Raw genomic sequence first — 17519 nt, 5'->3', positions numbered from 1 at the left:
GCTCCAAGTTTATGCAAGATACTGGAGCAGGTGGTAGGAATGGGAGAGATTGCCAGAGTGAATTAATCTGGGTCCTTCCTGGATGGGGAGGTGTGACATACATGCAATTTTGTCATAGCTCAAGTTGGGGTGTAGGAGGGCTATGGTGGAGGTGCAGGTGAGGGTCTGTGGGGCCTCAGGAGGGAGAACTCGCTTTGGACAGGGCACGCATGCGGTGGCTGCCTGGAGGAGGTGGTCAGTGTCCTGCAGGCAGAAAAGGAGCCATGATAGTGCTCTAAGTGGAAAGAGCAGGTGTAGCTGGAACTTCGGGTGTGTCTGGTATGGAAGCAGTAAGGCTCATGGCATGACGGCAGGAAGGTTGGGTGGTGGATGAGTGGAGACGGCTCGGATGAACTGGGGGTTTAGGCAAAGGTGTGGACTTGATCCTGTAGAACAGTGCCCTGGCTAGATTTGGGGATTAGAAATATTCCTTTGGGTGTGGAGTGGAGGGTTGGTTGTAGGCTGAGGACTTAGTCTGAGAGAGTGATTGGGAGACCAATGAAACAGTTCAGATTAGAGGCAATGATGGCCCGAATGGTGGCCTTGGGCATAATGTCATTCATTCATTCATTCATTCATTCATTCATTCACCAATCAGATTAGTGAGCCAGATGTTGGGCTAGGCTGGAATACAGCAGTGAAGGAAAACACATACAGTCCTTGCCCACATGGAGCTGACCTTCTACAGGGGGAGAAAGATAGTAAACAAGATAAGCAATAATTCAAGTGGTGACAGGCGCTGGGGAGGAAAATTGCATAGGGTCGGAGTTTTGAAAGTGACGGAAGAGAGGAAGGGCTCTTTTCTTGTTTTTTTGTTTTTTTGTTTTTTTAATTTATTTGTTTATTTTGAGGGAGAGAGCACAAGCAGGGGAGGGGCAGAGAGAGGGAGAGACAGAATCCCAAGCAGGCTCCACGCCGCCAGTGCAGAATTCCGTGCAGGGCTTGACCCCATGAACTGTGAGATCGTGACCTGAGCCAAAATCAAGATGCTTAGCTTGCTGAGCCACCTGGGGGGCGGTGGTGGGGGTGCAGGAAGGGCTCTTTTAAACACGTGGTCAGGGAGAGTGTGTTTGAACATAGACCCAGGAAAGTAAGGAAGGGATCCAGGTGGCTGGATGGTGTTTGGGTGGAGGGCACAGCCAGTGCAAAGGCTCTGAGGCCCTCTCTGGTTGCCCTGTATAGACTGGATTTGCAGCATGGGCAGTGGCAGGCAGGCACGGAGGAGCTTGTAATAACCCTCCACCCCCTTCCGTCCCTCTCTCCTCCATTCTTCTCCCCCCTCTTCTCCCCTCCTCCCAGGGAGACAATCAACCCCCAGTGTTCCTCCACAGAAAGCCCTGGGGTGGCTTCCCGCAAACCTGGCAATACCCATGAGCCCTGCCCTACCCCCCTGGGCCCCAAATCCCAGCCCACCAGCACCGAGACCCTCAGCCACAGCCAGATGCGCCCAGGGTCCTCTCTGAGCCTCAGCTTGTCTCCCCCTATAAAAGTGAGCACCAGTGACAAATACCTCCCTCACCCGGTTGATGTGAGGTTTAAATGGGAGAATGTATGTGGAAGCTGTAAATGGAAGGCAATTATTCTTACAGTTTTCAAAGCCAGAGGGAAAGACCAAAGAGAGTGGTCGAGGGAGGTCCCTGAGAGTAGTTATTTAGGAGCCTGTGACTCTAAAAGGTGGCCTGGCACAAGCAGAAGTGAATTCAAAAGCTGCAATGAAGAGAAATCTGGGGAGGCAGCTGCCCAACAAACTGCCGGTGGAAGTCGAGGGCGTGGGGCGCGTTCTTGGCCCAAGGGCAGTGCAGTGACCTGTGGTGCTCCTTCCCCTGCATGGGAAGTCCTTCCTCAGCTTGCCCTGTGCCCTGCGCCCCCTCCAGCCCCTTCCTCCCAAGGCGTTGTGGCCAGGATGGCGTTTCCAGCTGGAGCCATGGGTATCAAGGTATCCTCATTTGGGTGAGGGGATGCTCATGGTCCCCACCTTCCACACCGAGGCCCTTCTCCCCCTCTCAGGGAAACTGGGGAGTCTCCCACCCAACCATAGGAACCTCCCTCTGTCCCATCTCTGGAGGGTGGTTGAGTTAACTGCTGTTCATATTTTTGGCAGAGGGCTGGCAGTGAGACCCAAACTGGGAGTGCGCTAATTGAGGGGTTCCTTCTGGGGAAATCCCTGTGATTGGCATCCGGGAATCATGGATCTGCTGCGGTCCTCCCAGTCGTCCTCCCAGAGGCACAGCTTATAGAGCTGTAAGCGGGAGACACCTCCTCCCTGGGGCGGGGGAAGAGGACAAAAAGAAAAGGCCTGTTTAATTTAATTCCCTGTTTTATTGCTCGTTGGATAAATAACCTTCATTAAGATGGAAGGTGGGGGGATGGACAGGGAGAAGTTTGATTAATTTCGAGCTGGTTTCTCGTTTGTTAATATTCTCCCAGTTCAGCAGGATTATTAAAACAAATTACAGATACTGCTCTCTCCTCCCTAGGCTGGAGCGGGGCTTGGCTCACAGGGAGTGATCCTGCTTCCCTCACCCCACTTTCCACTACAGTTATACATAAGGTGCAGCTTGGGGTGAGGGAAGAGGCCTCCCCACCTCAGGGTCTCTGGTCAAGGCCCCCCTATTTCATGTTGGGGTTTTTGTGTCCCCACAGCCTCATGGAAGAGCTCGACAATCAGGAAAAGCAGCATGGGGGTGCTGGCCAGGACACCCTCCCCGCAGCAGAGCCAGTGACCCGGGGAAAGTTGGTGCCTGGGGCGGGGGGGGGGGCCTGCCAGCCCCAGGGCCCACCCCTGGTATCTGTGGGAGCAGGCCAGGCGGGCAAGTAGATTAGGCGGGCACACAGCTTCTGGGCTGCCCCACGCTGGTGCCCAGTCTCTCAGTCCTGCTCCACCCCCATGGCCCCCTGGCCACTGCCTGTTCAGACCCTTTCCTGGCCCATCCGCTTTCGCCCACCTTGAGCTCTGCCCCTGCCAGGCTGGATCTCCCACTGGCTCCATCCAGTCCTGCAGAAAAACTGCCACCTGCCGGGTGTTAATGAGGGATAGCAGGTCAGCACTTTTCCTGCTCACCCGTGGGCAGTTAAGAGTTCCAGCTGCTTGATGGGCACCTGGGCAGGGCAGTGACTTTTGGGGGGGTGGTTATGAACACTCTTTTGTGTTCCCCAAATGTACTGTGAATGCTGACTCTGCCAGTTTTGACTGTACCAAAGTGTGTGTGTGTGTGTGTGTGTGTGTGTGTGTGTGTGTGTGTGTGTATGTGGAGGGGGCGTGGGTGAGTACTTGAGTGTGCATGCGTGTGAATGACTGAGCCTTTCCGGGATATCCCTGCAGCACGCACATATGTGCAGGTCCTTCCATTTGAATGGGCTGACTCTGAGCCCGCTGGGCCCTGGCAGGGCTGAGTTCTGGTGCGTCTGTCTGTCTGTATGTGTGTTTCCTCCTTCCTGGCCCCTGCCACCATCAGCTGATACTCTGGAGCATGAGATTGGACTGTCCCGAGCTGTCCACCTGGCCATGGCAGCCCCACGGGTGATTGAAGAGAAGCCTGCCTCTACTTGGCTCCTTGCAGCCTGTGGGGCACAGGGTTCCCCTGGAGAGGGGCCATTTCCTGTGGGCTCCCGACTCTCCACACCCCCAGCCCACCCTGGAGGGCCTTCCTGCTGTCTCCCCCATCTCCAGGTGGGAGCTGGTGGGACGGGCCAGGGGAGGGGCAGCACCTCTGTCTCCAACCCTGGGGGCCTTGGTCTGTGCGGCTCACAGTCTGTCGGGGCTGCCGATCCTGTGAGGCACAGCCAGAAGATTGAGGCAAAGAGAGATAAGGGCAAAGGGGATAAGGGCCACGGGGGAGGGGACGGGGCACGGGGTGGGGCTGCTTTAGGCGAGCTGTCCGGTGACAGTGTCTCTGAGCAGTGACATTTGGTCGGAGGCGTGGATGGAGTGAAAGAGCATGCTCTGTGGCTCTGTGGGGATAAACCGGCTAGGCAGAGGACACGCTGCTACAATGGCTGAGAGGCTGGGCTGCGCTTGGATGCTCAGGGACTGTTTAAGGAGGGCAGTTGGGGGGGGGGGCGGCGGTAAGAGTGGAGGTTAGCGGGGCAGCAGGGCCCACACAGGGCTTGGGATTTCCTCCCAAGAGGGAGGCCGGGGCTGGGGGAGGGAGTTGGGCAGAGAATGGTGTGGCCTGACTCCTGTGTTAAGTGGTGGTCCTGCCTGGGTGTGCCCCGCTGTGCCCCCTGTGTGTGCGTGTGTGCACAGTGTGTGGACCTAGACCACCAAACGAAGAACGGGCCAGATGGCCAAGCAGGGCTCTGGGTAGGGGTGTAAATGTAGTAGAATCAAGGAGCCCTGGGAGGCCTTCCATCTGGGGGCACAGGCTGGGGCTCTGTGGTTCCAGAGAACCACACAGAAGCACATGAAAGGACAGAGAGACAGATTTCAATTCAGGGTCTCGAGAAGCCTGGCAGATACTGGAGCTGGGATGGGCGACCTTGTGAAGTGGTGAGCTGCCTGTCCTAGGAGGTGGGTAAGCACAGACCCCTGTCAGGGGCACTGGAGGGGACAGTCCCACCCTCCTCATCTAAGAGTCTCTGGTTAAAGGCTCCCTCTTCCAGGTAACATGGGTGGCTTTGAAAGAACTCACTTTGATCCCAGCGATGGGGATTCTGGCCCCCGTAGCAGGTGTTGGGAGATGCTTGGGGAACTCGGGCTGAGCTGCTCCTCTCAATTTACCCTATGGATGCCCACTGTCCGCTGGCACCGAGGGGGGACCCGGCGTTCCCCGCTGTGATGGCGGCAGGACCCTCCTCCAGGCTCTGCTACCCGAGGCTCCCCCAGTGGGACCTGCTGAGGCCTGGGTTAATGGGCAGAGCTTTGTCAAGCCTGGGCATTCTGGGGCAGGGGCCTGAGTGGGTGAGACAGAGTGGAAGGGGCCAAGATCCACTCAGGGCTTCCCTTTCAGAGAGCGGTGTCAGCTCAGATTACCAGTTGCTGGAAACTGGATGCATCGGGCTGGGACAGGGAGGGCCTGTGGGCATCTCCTGCCTGTCCCCTCATTGTCTAGACAGGACCCAGACGTGCTGCTGGTTCCTGCCGTGGGCTCTGTCTCTGGCATTGAGGGGCCTGGGTTTCAATCAGTAAGCAGAGCGATTGAGGGAGGATGACTTCTCCCCCAGTCTCCAAGTTTTGCCTAAAAAATTCAGATAATAATGTCTACCTTGAAGGGTTTTGTTAGGAGTAAATGGAGGGAGGTAATGATAGAGAGCACTGTCTGGGGTCGGTCCGCTGGAGGTGACCTCGTGACCAGTGATGGAGGAGGAATGAGAAGGGAAGGAGCCAGTACAGGTATCTTAAAGAACAGGTTTGCTCAGTGGGTGGCCAGGGCCCAGGCCACTGGGGACTGCTGGGACACTGCCTAGAGCAGGCCCTTGGTAGCAGGCAGGGACCGTGCTATCCCCCACCGCATCTACTACCTGGCACATTGTGGGCAGGAGGAATGTGGTCGCGGGACTCAATGGCACATTTGGAGGTTTCTGCAGAAGGTGGAAATAGAAGGGTCTGGGGACAGACCCACCCCAAATCGCACCTGCTTCCCTTCTGGAGAAGCTGGGGCCTTCCAGGCTGGAGGCTGAATCTCCGGGCCGAGAATTGCAGGAGGCAGCCACAGCAGAGCTTGGAGGGTCTCCGAGACCATTCAGTCCAGTCCTTATTTCCATGGGGAGGTAGGACAGCTCAGCTGTAAGGGCGCAAATCCCTGCTTGGCCACCTACCAGACGCCTGTCTTTGGGCAAGTAGTTTGACTTCTCTGGGCCTCAGTTCCCCCATCTGTAAAATGGGCGAAATGCTGGTGTCTCTGTCTATGACGGGATTCTGGTGAGGACTAAACAAATTAATGCTAAGAACAGAGCCTGGCACGTAGTAAGTGCTCAGTAGATGTGACCTGTTACTGTAGTTACGATTCTCAGACGAGAAACCTGGAGCACAGGATGGAAAAGCGTCTAGTGTTGAGGCCGCGTGGTGAGTTGGTGACAGACCAGAATTCAGGTTCTTTCCATCGTGGCAAGCTCACAGAGCTGCAGAGGGCAATGGAGGTGAGACGCAGGGGTGGCCTTTTCCTGCTCTGGGCCTCGTCCCTGGCCGCCTCCTCACCCTGCCTATGTCACTGGGACAGCTGGAGAATCCCCTGGGAGCCTGCTTATCTTGAAGGGACGGGCTGGGGTCGGAGGGGAAGCAGGCACCTGGTTCCTGTCTTCTGGCTCCTTTGGTTTTTTTGGAGAGCTTAGGGTTTAGGGCAGGGCTCACGAAGTGTCACAAGGAAAGAGATACTTGGGAGGGCTTGTGGGGAGGTCATACTCGTCTCCATCTCCACAGGAAGCCCCTGGCCCAGCTGCCCTCACCTCTCACCTGGACTAGTGCAGTGGCCTCCCCACTGCTCTCCTGGGTCCCCATCTTGCCCCCAGGCCTGTTTTCTGTACAGGTGCAGCTCGGGTTCTATTCTCCCATCTTCTGTGTGATTTTTTTGCCTTTCCTTGAAACTGCTGTGGGCTCTTGGCCACAGGGCCTTTGCACTTGCTGCTCCCTCCTGTCCAAGATGCTCTTTCCTTTTCCCTCTTCACCTGGGTATTGTCTATCCATCTTTCAGGTGTCAGTTTCCTGCCTGTCCTCAGGAAGCCTCCTCGGGTGCCCTGACCAGATCCAGGCCCTTATTCCAGGCTGTCACAGGCCCCTTGCCTCTTCCGGCACATCTGACGTGATTATGTATGTGTGTTTCTGGTTAGAGACCATTTCTCCTGTTGGACTCAGCTCCATGAGGACAGATATTCGATGTTCACTATGGCATCCCTGGTGTCTGTCATGGTGCCAGACACATCGCGAGTGCTCAGTAAACATATTTTGCATGAATGCATGATGGGGTGGGAGGCCCATATCACCTCCACCTTTGCCAGGGGCCAAAGCCCTCATGTTGCAGGCTGACGTGGGGCTTCCACAACAAACATCCCCCAGGAGGGCACCCTGGGGTGGAACACCACCCAGAGTATACCCGCACGTGGGCCCCTTCCTGAGGGTGCCAATAGAAGATGATGGTTCAGATTGAGGGGCTGCTGGGGACAACGGTGGGGGCATCCGGGGATCAGAGAAGCTGTGGAGGGTGATGACACCCCCCACAGACTGGGTGCTCAGCAGTCTGTTCACCCCAGGGCCCCACTGGAGGCAGTGCTGGGTCAGTGGGGTGGGCAGGGGAGGGATGAGCCCTGTCAGTGGCCAGCCAGCGCCACCCCCTGCCCCCCCGTGGTCTTGGCTAAATCATTGCCACTTGGCCTGTCCATTCTTCAGTTTCCTCATCTGGCCCAGGCCAGTGGTCTTCAGACTCTTTAGAAGCAGATACATTTCACCAACAGAATCATGTAGAGAAACTCACTTATGAAAATTAGGTAGAAGCAGACTGCTGCTCTAGTTCATCTGTTTGTTCATTGGTCATTCGTATTTATTTGCAGAACCTGGAAAATCAGGGCTTTGGTGCCAGGCACGGTCCTAAGTCCTGGGGCTCTGGCAATGAGCGAGGCAGACAAAAACCCCTGTCCCCGTGGGACCGACACTCCAGTGGGGAGGTAGATGATCAGGAGGACGCGTGAATGAAACGTGTAGTGTCACAGGCGGTGGTGAGTGCACACCCTGTGCAAAGGTCCTGGGGCAGGCTCCTGCCTGGTGTGTTGGGAGGAAGAGCGTGTGGCCCAGGTGGCTGGAGCAGAGCAAGTGAGGGAGAGGGTAAGTGGGCGGTGAGGGCAGGAGGCTAAGGGGGCAGACTGCGTAGGGCCTAGTGAGCCATTGAAAGATGTTGGCTTTCACTCTGGCTGAGATAGGAGCCTCTTGAAGAGAGGAGGGACATGATCTAACTTGGGTTTTAGATGGGTCCCTTGGGCTGCCGGCTAGGGACTGGACTCTGTGATGGGAGGCGGCGGTGTGGGAGGTGGGGGGCCAGCGAGGAGGCTGCTGGGATAGTCCAGGCCAGAGATGCTGGAGCCGAGGCCCAGGGTGGTAGTGGTGACGGAGTTGAGCCGTGGTTGGGTTCCGGATTTTTTTTCAAGGTGGAGCCAGCAGCATTTGCTGAGAGAAAGAGGAATCAAGGATGTATTCGGTACTGTGGCCTGAGCAGTAATTACCTGGCTAGGAAGGACTTCGGGAGGTTCTGGGGGCCCCCCTAGATGGCCATGGGGAGCAGGTAGTGGGCGGGAGCCTGGAGTTTGGGGGTGTGTTATCAGGTTATGGGGTGGCCTGGGAGTGAGTGGAGAGAGAGGGTGGAGGACCGAGTCCGGCTGAAGAGGGGCTGTCTTAGAGGGAGGAGGGCACCAGGGAGTTGCCAGGCAGCCAGGTGGAGGGACTGCACGGTCAGATGTCGCTGTGGGGCCAAGTAGTGTGAGAACTGGCTGGAGGGCTCAGGCCGAGAGCCCCCAAACCACAGCTTGGCACCGTGGCCCGAGGATCGCCTGGCTTTGCCTGCTCGGTCGCACGTTCCTTTTGCTCTGGTCTGGGCCCCCCTCCCTTACCCGGGGCTCTGGCCCCCTGTCCCCAGCGAGAGCCCTAGAGCCTCTGTGGGGCCTCCCCCCGCCCCTGCCAGCCTGGCTGTGGCCCAGGCAGTGATATAAATCAAATGGAGTGATGGTGATGTGACTTTTATCGGCCTATGTGTTCAATAATGTTAATACATCCCATTATATCATATTATAGTAATACAGAGCCGTATATTACACATGGGCGCAGCATGTTAACTTGGGAGAACACTTGGGCAGACGCTGTGGTTAATTTTCCCTCCGCTTGGCTGTGCCCCCATCGGCGCTCAGTGTGCATGAGGAGGACAGCAGGTGTAGTTACGGACCCCTCAGGCGTGCCCCACTCACTGAGGTTGTCCCAGCCTTGCCTCCACTTCCCGCAGCTTGGGGGGGCAGATGTCACTCCTGTGCTGTGGAGGCCCCTCCCTCTGTCCTTACTTCCTGAGTCCAGTAGGCAGAGGTCATTAACCTCCCCCCCCCCCCCGAACAGATGTGGAAACTGAGGCTCAGACATGGGAAGCGGTGTGCTTACCGGACGTGGAGGGGAGAGACCTGGAGCGGGGACTCTTGACTCCCCATCCTGGCCGCTTCGCGGGGTGGGGGGATGGTGTGGACAAAGGGCAGGAGCCGGGAGTGAACGTGGAGCGCGTGCCAGGTGCAGCAGGCCCTCAGGGGCTGGAGTCAGGTAGACCTGGGTTCAAGTCCCACTTTGCCACTTGTTGTGATTTTATTTCTGGATGTTCTAAGGCCTCTGTTTCCTCTTCTAAAAAACAAAGGCAATAAAGAGCATTCACTTCGTGGGGTTACTGTGTGGGGATTAAATGAGATAATCCCTGTGAGGTGCCCATCATGGGCTGGGTGCTCATTAAGCCACAACTACCACGCCTGTTATGATGACGACCAACACCTAAGCAGCCTCTCGCCTGCTGCACCCCCGGCGCCCCCCCCCCCCCCCCCCCCCCAGCCCTGGCCCTCATGTCTCGCCCCCGCCAAGCCCGTTATACGTGCCCAGAGCACTTGAAGGTTGGCCCCCTGGGCGAGTCTGGAGCCCTGCCCTTACCTGCTTGGACACTTGGGTGTAGCCTAGCGCCCAGTGCTGCCCAGCTCCCTGGCTCACAGGGAGGAAGCCCAGCTTTGCCATCAGGTGGGCCTGGGTGACCCCGGGGCTCCTCAGCCTTCTGAGCCGCAGCCACAGCTTCTCGTTAAAATAGGCCTACGGTTTCCTGTCTCGGGCCTGCGGTGAGAATTAACACAGGGAGAGCCCGTGTCAGCTGACGGCCGCCCCCGGGGGTGTGTGCCAGGGGTATCGTCACGACTCCTAGCGTCTTGGATGTCCGCTGCTCTCTTTCTAAAATTTAATATCCATCTTCCCACAGGAGCCTCAAAGTCAAATGTGCCCATTTGACAGATGAGGAGACGGAGGCTCACGGGAGGTGACTTCCCACAGGCCGCAGAGCGAGGCAGGGGGCTGCTTCTCACCTCCGGGATCTTGGGCTTTGAGCCCCTCTTGGAAAAAAGGGTGCAGGCCTTGTGGCCGCAGGGCCCCTGCCGGGTCCTTGGCCCGTCCTCTCTAGGCCTCTGGGCTCCTTCGTCCCCTAGCCTCCCCCGCCCATATGTATCACTCTTGACAAGGTTACGGAGTCAGCATGTAAAACCTGCACAAGTGAGTGTAATTTATTGATCTACATTTTGCTTATGAAATAGGACAAGTGCTGATTGAGGATCTTGTTTGCTCTCGCCCTTGCACCGCGCGCTCCCCCGCCTGTGCTCTTATCGGCGGTAATTCCTTGGAGTCTGCATCCGAGCGGCTCCTTTGTCAGCCGGCCGAGGCCCTCCACTCTGCGCCCTCTGTTCTTCTCCAGCCTCTGTGCCTTATCGTGCCCCATTTTTTCCCGGGCTCCTAAGGAAACATATAATGTTTAAAAGAGTGAGACAAGGGACTGAATAAAGCACTTTCTCGGGAAATATTTGTTCAAAGTCCTGTTGCCTCATCTGTCTGGTTCTCTCCTGGAAAACATAATTCAGAACAGTCCTGGAAATTAATCCAAGTGTCCGCTTGCCTCCTGATAAGAGGCTGGGTGGGCCCCGGGGAAGGGGAGACAGAGGTGGGTGTGGGACAGCCCCACAATGATTGCCTTCGAGGGTGCTGCTGTGAACTCGGGGTGGGGGTTGGGAGGGGCGGGCACAGCAGGCCCTGGAGGTGAGGGACACCCCACTGAGCCCTGGGGAGGGAGGGGGGAGACCTCAGAGCAGCGTCTGTGTGCCTGGCACTGCTGTGGAGTGGCCAGCTTCCCCAGGCAAAGCGGCAGACCATGCAAGCATGGGAACTCGGCCACTGACCAGCTCCGTGACCTTGGCAAAGCCTAGGGCTCTGAGCTTTGGTCTCCTCACCTTGTCTAAGGTGCTTACGACCCCATGGAGCGTGTCCTCAGGCTGCTTGTGTGGCAAGAACGAAGTGGCCCCTTTGCTTATTGGGCACCTGCCCTGTGCCAAATCTGTGCCGGGCGTCCTGTGGGGAATGAAGGAAAGGTCCCTGGATTCATGGAGCTGCCGTTTTAGGAGGAGGTGGATATTAAGTGGAAAAGTAAGCAAATGTTGAGCACGTTAGAAAGCGATCATTGTTCTGAGGAAAATCAAAGCAAGGAAAGTGGAAATGGGGTGCAGGGTAGGGAAGTAGGATTGGTCCTAAAAGGGGTGGTTGGGGAAGGCCTTCCTTGAGCAGTCTGTCTGTGAGGGAGGGGCCACATACAGATCTGGGGGAAGAGCATTCAGGCAGCGGGGAACAGCCAGTGCGGAGGCCCTGAGGCAGAGTGTGCCTAGAATGTTCAGGGTTCGGCAAGGAGACTGGTGTGACCAGAGCCAGTGAATGCCGTCAAGCTGGGAGTGGCCGGAGGTGAGGTCAGAGGTAACGTGTGGAGATGCTTTGTTACAGTGCCAGGTACTATGGATGATTTTGACAGACTGCCTTGAGCTGAGCTGTAAAAGGCATTTTTTTTAAATTTTTTTTTTCAACGTTTATTTATTTTTGGGACAGAGAGAGACAGAGCATGAACGGGGGAGGGGCAGAGAGAGAGGGAGACACAGAACCGGAAGCAGGCTCCAGGCTCTGAGCCATCAGCCCAGAGCCTGACGCGGGGCTCGAACTCACGGACCGCGAGATCGTGACCTGGCTGAAGTCGGACGCTTAACTGACTGCGCCACCCAGGCGCCCCTGTAAAAGGCATTTTATTATCACCTGACAGGGTCTCCCAAAGGGAAGCTGGCATGCGAATTTTGCGTGAGGAGGGGAGGTCTGTTATTTCTCCTGTCTCCTTCCCACCTTAAACACCCCAGTCCTTCCTGCTATGAGATGATGTGAGTTGTCTCCAAGCTGTCTCCCCATTATGATGCCAGGAGAAGGAGGCCACTTGTGACTGTGGGGCCGTGTCACCCTGTGTGGGGTGGGACATGGGTAGTGGTCCCAGCAAGGGACCCCGGCCTGGCCAGTGGAGCTCTGGTGACACCGGAGGTGCCCACACATCCTGGCTCTGCCTGGGGCCTTGGGAAGAGAAGCAGGGGCCAGGAGCCCACTTTCTGGCAGCCTTGGGTGGGGTTGGTGATCCTAATTAAAAGCTTGGATCCAAAAGGCTTGATGGTGGAATTTCTAATTAAATCAATTTCATCTCGTCTGGGAGACAGAGGTTTGCATATGATAAGCATGAAATTAATAATTATGTTTAGAAATTAGCTGTTGCTCAAAGCAGAGCCATTTACACAACCCCTCTGGGGCCTCTGGCCCCCACCCCTGCCTGATCCTTTGTGTTGGAGACAGATGGGCCACTTCACCCCAGAGTGTGACAGCCAGGAGTGGAGGGGGGCACCGAGCTCGGTGGAGGCTGGTGGGAGGGGTAGTAGGGCTGGCTTCCTCTGCTGCTGCCCTAAGGACACTGCCCCACAGGAGATTCTGCGTGTGTGTGCGTGTGTGCCTGCACACGTCCGTGTAGACCCTCTTGTATAAGGGGGAAGCTGGGGTTTTATGTGACAGTTAGTAGCAAGGGCTCTGGAGCCTGTCCCTCTGGGTTCAAATCCTGCCTCGGCCACTTACTAGCTGTGTGAGCTTGGACAAGTGTCTTAACTTCTCTGTACCTCAGTTTTGGGGAACATGGGAAGAATAAGAGGGTCTACTTCCTATGGTTATTGTAAGATCAAAGGCGTTCAGGCATTTGTAACCACTTAGGACTGTTCTTGGCACATAGTAAACACTCAGTAAATGCTGGTTCTCATGATGATGATGATTGCGTGTGTGTGTGTGTGTGTGTGTGTGTGTGTGTGTGTGTGAGAATGTGATTCAATTCAGCCCCAACCAGTCTGTGCCGGATGTGAACCTGACACCTCCAGGCTCGTGAGTTGGAGATGAATAATAAGACACTTTCCTGGCTGTCCCGGAGCTAGAGCGTAATGCTTACGCCTCCTGCGTCTGTCAGCCTTGGTGAGGTTAGGTCGTGAGAACGAACCATCCTCAGATCTCCGTGGTCTAAAATACATAAACTAAATGCTTACTACCCCACATGTCTACGCGGGAGGGCTGAGTGTCCTGTCTCATCTCCTAGGCACCCAGGCTGGCCTGGGACATCGCTGGTCACGGTGGCAGAGGGAGCACATACCCTGTAGGGTCTCACAATGGCAATGAAACGCTCTGGCCCCGGGGCATTTTCTGCTCCCGCCTCGTTGGCCAGCGTAAGTCACAAGGCCCCAGCCAACCACCGGGGTCAGAGGGTTGAATTTTACCACGTGCCAGGAAGGCAGGGAGCTGCAAGTGTCCCCAGCGCTCTAAGGACAACATCAATTGTGTGCGCCTCCGTTTGTTATCAATTATCTCTCTCACTAGAATGTCTGTTCCCTGAAGGCAGGGATTTTTGTCTCTGTGTGTTCACCCCAGTGCCAAAGAGTGTGCAAGGCACCCAGTAAGCACTCCGTGAACCATTACCCAGTGGGTGAATGAACGAACAAATCATCAGAGTCTCCGGGGTGTGTGTGGGTGGGCGGGGGGGGGGGGAGGGGGTGGTGTGGGAGGGAAAGGCTGGGGGCCTTGGGAGCAGCCGAGGCAAAGGGACCACAGGGGCCTTGTGGGCAACTTTTACTGTCTTTTAAGATAGCATTTGCCTCCTGGGAGAGTCTGCTGCCCACTTCTCAGTCACGGTGAGGAGGTGCTGCAGGCCATGGTGTGAGAAGAAGAGGGGGCCTGTGTGAAGGCAGCGGAGGGCAGGGTCACCCTGTCTCCAGGCCTGGGCGGGGGCGGGGCGGGGGGCGGAGCCAGGGAGGCTGAGTGCCCTGGGCACCTAGACGCAGATTGGAGACTGTGGATGCAGCCCCCAGGCGGGGGCTGAGTGACTGACTGACTGCACTGGGGCACAGGCCAGCCCCGGGCCAGGCAGGGGTGCGTAGCGAGGCCCCCGAGTGACGGGATGCGTGGGGCTGGCGGTTGGTAGCGGATCCATGTCTGTAGAACAGGGTAGTGAGATCTGATTAATGAGGGCGTCCTGAAGTGAGCGGGGAAGTGGCCAGCGGCCCCCAAATGACCTACTGAGTGAGGAGAGGGGAGGCCCTCAGCTTGTGGGCCGAGAGGAGGCCCCGGGGTGGGTGGCAGACAGTCTTCCTACCCGGGGTCTATCCTCGTCCTTCCAAAGACCACCCGGATGCAGGGTCAGCCCCCTGCCCAGGGTGTCTGCCCACCTCCTGCTTCCTAGGCCTTGGGCCTCTGCTTCTCTGTTCCTTAGTAATTGGTGGAGGGGGCATCTCCGTGGGGAATGGGTGTGTGAGGCCTCCTCGTGGCTGTAGGGTCACTCTTATCCTCTGCTCTTAAACCCCGGGGTCCTTGTCAGAGGTGGGCCTGGTCAGGGTCAAGGGCAGGGGCCATCCGTGCCCCCTCCATGTGCTGGGTCCCCCCCGTACTGCTCCTCTCGTGTGTCCCTGCACCCCCCCCCCCGCCGTATCCCTGCTTTCTCGCTGTCACGACCCTGCCCAGCTGCTTTGAACCCCCCTTGACCCTGCACCCCTGTCTTTGTACCCCTTCAGTCTGTCCAAGCCCTCGTCCCCACACTGCCAGCATTTTCCCTCTCCACAGCCCCCCTGCGAGACCCCCAGTGAATCTCTTGTCGCCCCAAACCTGGCTTGTCAGCCCGGATGCATGTTACCCCGAGACCGCCTTTCCCAGCCCCCACCAGGCTAGTTCTCTGAAGGTGGGTTATTTAAATGGGCCCTGAGCACCTGGCTGAGAGGAGGGGCTTGGTGCCACGTGAGAGTGTGTGAAGTGCCTACTGTGTGCCCAGCGCTGAGTGAGACACCTCCTCCCCGCCCCTCCCGAGGCCCCATCGAGGGAGGAAGGGGAGGCTGGCAGTGTCTCCTCCGCTGGGCACTGTGTCTGCAGCAGGAGCCCCCTGGGAGACGACGGTGCACGGCTCAGGTGGCTGAAGGGGGCGGGGGCGGGGGACAGGGTCCCTCAGCCCTGACCGTGCAGGCCGGGCCTTTGGAAGCTGGCGTTCTCTCCTCTCACAGGCCCTCTGAACTACACATTCCTCCCCGTGCAGCTTTCATGTCCCTAAAAGCCTGGCTGCCTTTCATCTGTGAGGAAAATAGCTGATGCTGAGAGCCGGGCTGTCGAGGCCTCAAGCAGCCAGGATCAGAAGGGCGGGGAGCAGGCAGCCAATCCGGGGTCTGCCTGGCCCAATGCGGGGTCTCCCTGCTTCCCTGGTGAGAGGGGCTGCATCCAGCCACGTGGGGGCCCCCGAGGTCTGCCTGGGCCCTGGCCTGGCCGGCGGCCGGAGGTGGCCCCAGGGTCCCAGCTTCAATCTGTGGCTGCCTGGCCTGGCTTGTGGGTGGGGCAGAAAGAGTAGAGTCAGCTGGGACGGTGGGCAGGGCTTGAGGCCAGGACTCGGGGATAGTGAACAGGAGGCAGAGCAGCTCAGTCGGTGCCTTCTTTCTGATGTCTCCTGGCTGTGATGTTCAGAGGGTACTTTCCTCTCCCCGAGCCTCGGTTTTGTCATCTGCAAAATGGGCACGTTGGTCCTAGTTGCCTCCTTCTCCAAGGATAATACCCAGCAGTGCCCACGTGTCTGAAGCACTTTGCAAGTACTTGCTCGTGCAGTCCCTTCTGTTGTTACTGTGACTTCTTTATAGGGGAGGAAACTGAGGCCCAGAGAGGCTGCTCGCTTGCCTAAGGTCACAAAGCTGGATGACAAGGCTGGGTCATAGCACAGCCCTGCGCGTGCGCAGGCTGGCTCCGTAGTGTGCTAGAGCCTGAGCTGGAGCCGATGCTGTGCTGCGCAAAGCATTAGGGAAGAGGCAGAAAGGGGAGGTGCCTTTAAACACTAAAGCTCACAGGAAGAGGGTTGGGGTTATTGTGGTGTGGCCCTGGGGTATCCATGGTGATGGCCGTGGGCCCCTGGCTACGTGACTCAGGGTGCTGCAGGCCTTGCTGAGGTCAAGGTAGAGGCTTCATCCCTGACTGTTCTATAAACAGCCTTGAATGAAGTATCGGCTTTCAGGGGACTGTGCTCTGGTTGGCTGTTACGCGCTGGGGGTGTCCCACCTCCTACCCCCTTCTCCTCCTCTGGACGGTGTGGGACGTGGACCAGCCACTCTCAGGGAGTCCCTAGATTCTGCTAGACTGGGAGCCAGTGACCCCGAGTCTGCGCTGTGGGCACCCTGGGGCACTGCCTGCGTGTCTGGCTGTTTTGCCACATGTAGGTAGGTATGCGGGGCTGCTGACCTGGCCCCGGGGCAGCCTGAGAGCAAGTTCAGGCTCTCAGCACACATATGCGCACGGGGCTTTGCACTGGCTCTTCCCTCTGCCTGAAATGCCCTCCCTCCAATTACCCACATGGCTCCTTCCTTCACCTCCTTGGGGTCTTGGCTCAGATGTCACCTTATCAGAGAGACTTCCTCTGGCCCCTCTAACAGTCCCCTGCCCTGTTCTTCCTTTTTCTCATGGGCCCTTATTCCCGTCTAACAGCTTGGTATCCCCTTTCCATTGCCTGCCTGTGTCTCGACTGGGAGCCCCACGAGGACAGATTGTCCACCTGTCCATCGCCAGCACTCAGAACTATGCCTGGCAGGCGGGCGGTGCTCAGTGACTATTGGTGGGAGGAATGAATGAATGTACTGTGCGCTCGTGTGCTCGGGGCACATGCCCCAGCACGTGCATGCACACGTGGGTGCACACGCGCACATACACACACACACAGACAGATGCACTTGGCATTCATCTTCATTGTTGCTCAAGCCCGGAAGCAGCTTTTGTCTTTCCCCACGTAGCGTGGACCTCCTTGTCACTCTAGAAGCCTGAGAGAGAGAGAGAGAGAGAGAGAGAGAGAGAGAGACAGAGAGAGAGGGAGAGAGAGATTTTTTTCACCGCCTCCCTCTCTCCCCTCAGTCACTCATCCCTTCTGCAAGCGGGAGGTTCTGCCGGGTGCCAGCTCCAGACACACTGTGCGTCACTCTGGGGTGCCCCCACCTGCTCCTTCCAGGGGTGCAGTGGGTGTTGGGAGCAGTCCACTTTTCTCTGCATTTCCACAAGTAGCCCTGCCCAGCATGATGGGGGCATCTTAAAATGCCTGCTGAGTTGACAAGACCAGGCATCCTCACCCCAGGAGGACGTGCCTGGTGCCCCTGGAGCAGCCCTACTCTGTGCTGGGGGAGGTCTGAGCAGGCTCTCTGGAGCTCAGGGAGGGCTGCCTGGAAGAGGTGACAGGGGCCCTGTGGGCAGAAGGAGCCAGGCAGATGGACCGAGAGTAGGCCAGCCGTGGTTGGTCAGGGGCTGCTGGAATCCAGGTTGTGGCTGACCCTTGTGCTGGCATTGGCAGGGGCGTGGCCGCCCCCTCCCCTGTCGTGCTGCTGTTGGGAGAGGAGAGGACTTCTCTGAGGAGAATGTTAATCAAATGCCCCTCTGGCTTCAGCTGTGCTGCTGA

At 57.5% G+C, this 17519-nt stretch overlaps 1 protein-coding gene and 1 long non-coding RNA gene across 10 annotated transcripts in view; one reads left to right on the top strand and one right to left on the bottom strand.

Annotated features, from left to right (window-relative positions):
• The window catches only part of GRM4 (glutamate metabotropic receptor 4), a 151556-nt gene that overhangs the window by 32694 nt on the left and 101343 nt on the right, over positions 1-17519 (top strand). The window lies entirely within an intron of this gene.
• On the bottom strand, positions 10224-12414 carry LOC121029308 (uncharacterized). Its single transcript, XR_005789671.1, has 3 exons — positions 11810-12414; positions 10966-11121; positions 10224-10474 (listed from the first exon to the last, which is right to left on the bottom strand). It is a non-coding gene; the product is annotated as an uncharacterized LOC121029308 (long non-coding RNA).

This window comes from Herpailurus yagouaroundi, unplaced genomic scaffold (genome assembly GCF_014898765.1).
Source record: "Herpailurus yagouaroundi ecotype Mexico unplaced genomic scaffold, PumYag 139, whole genome shotgun sequence".
Taxonomy (NCBI): Eukaryota; Metazoa; Chordata; class Mammalia; order Carnivora; family Felidae; genus Herpailurus; species Herpailurus yagouaroundi.
This window is presented reverse-complemented; position numbering and strand designations above follow the sequence as displayed.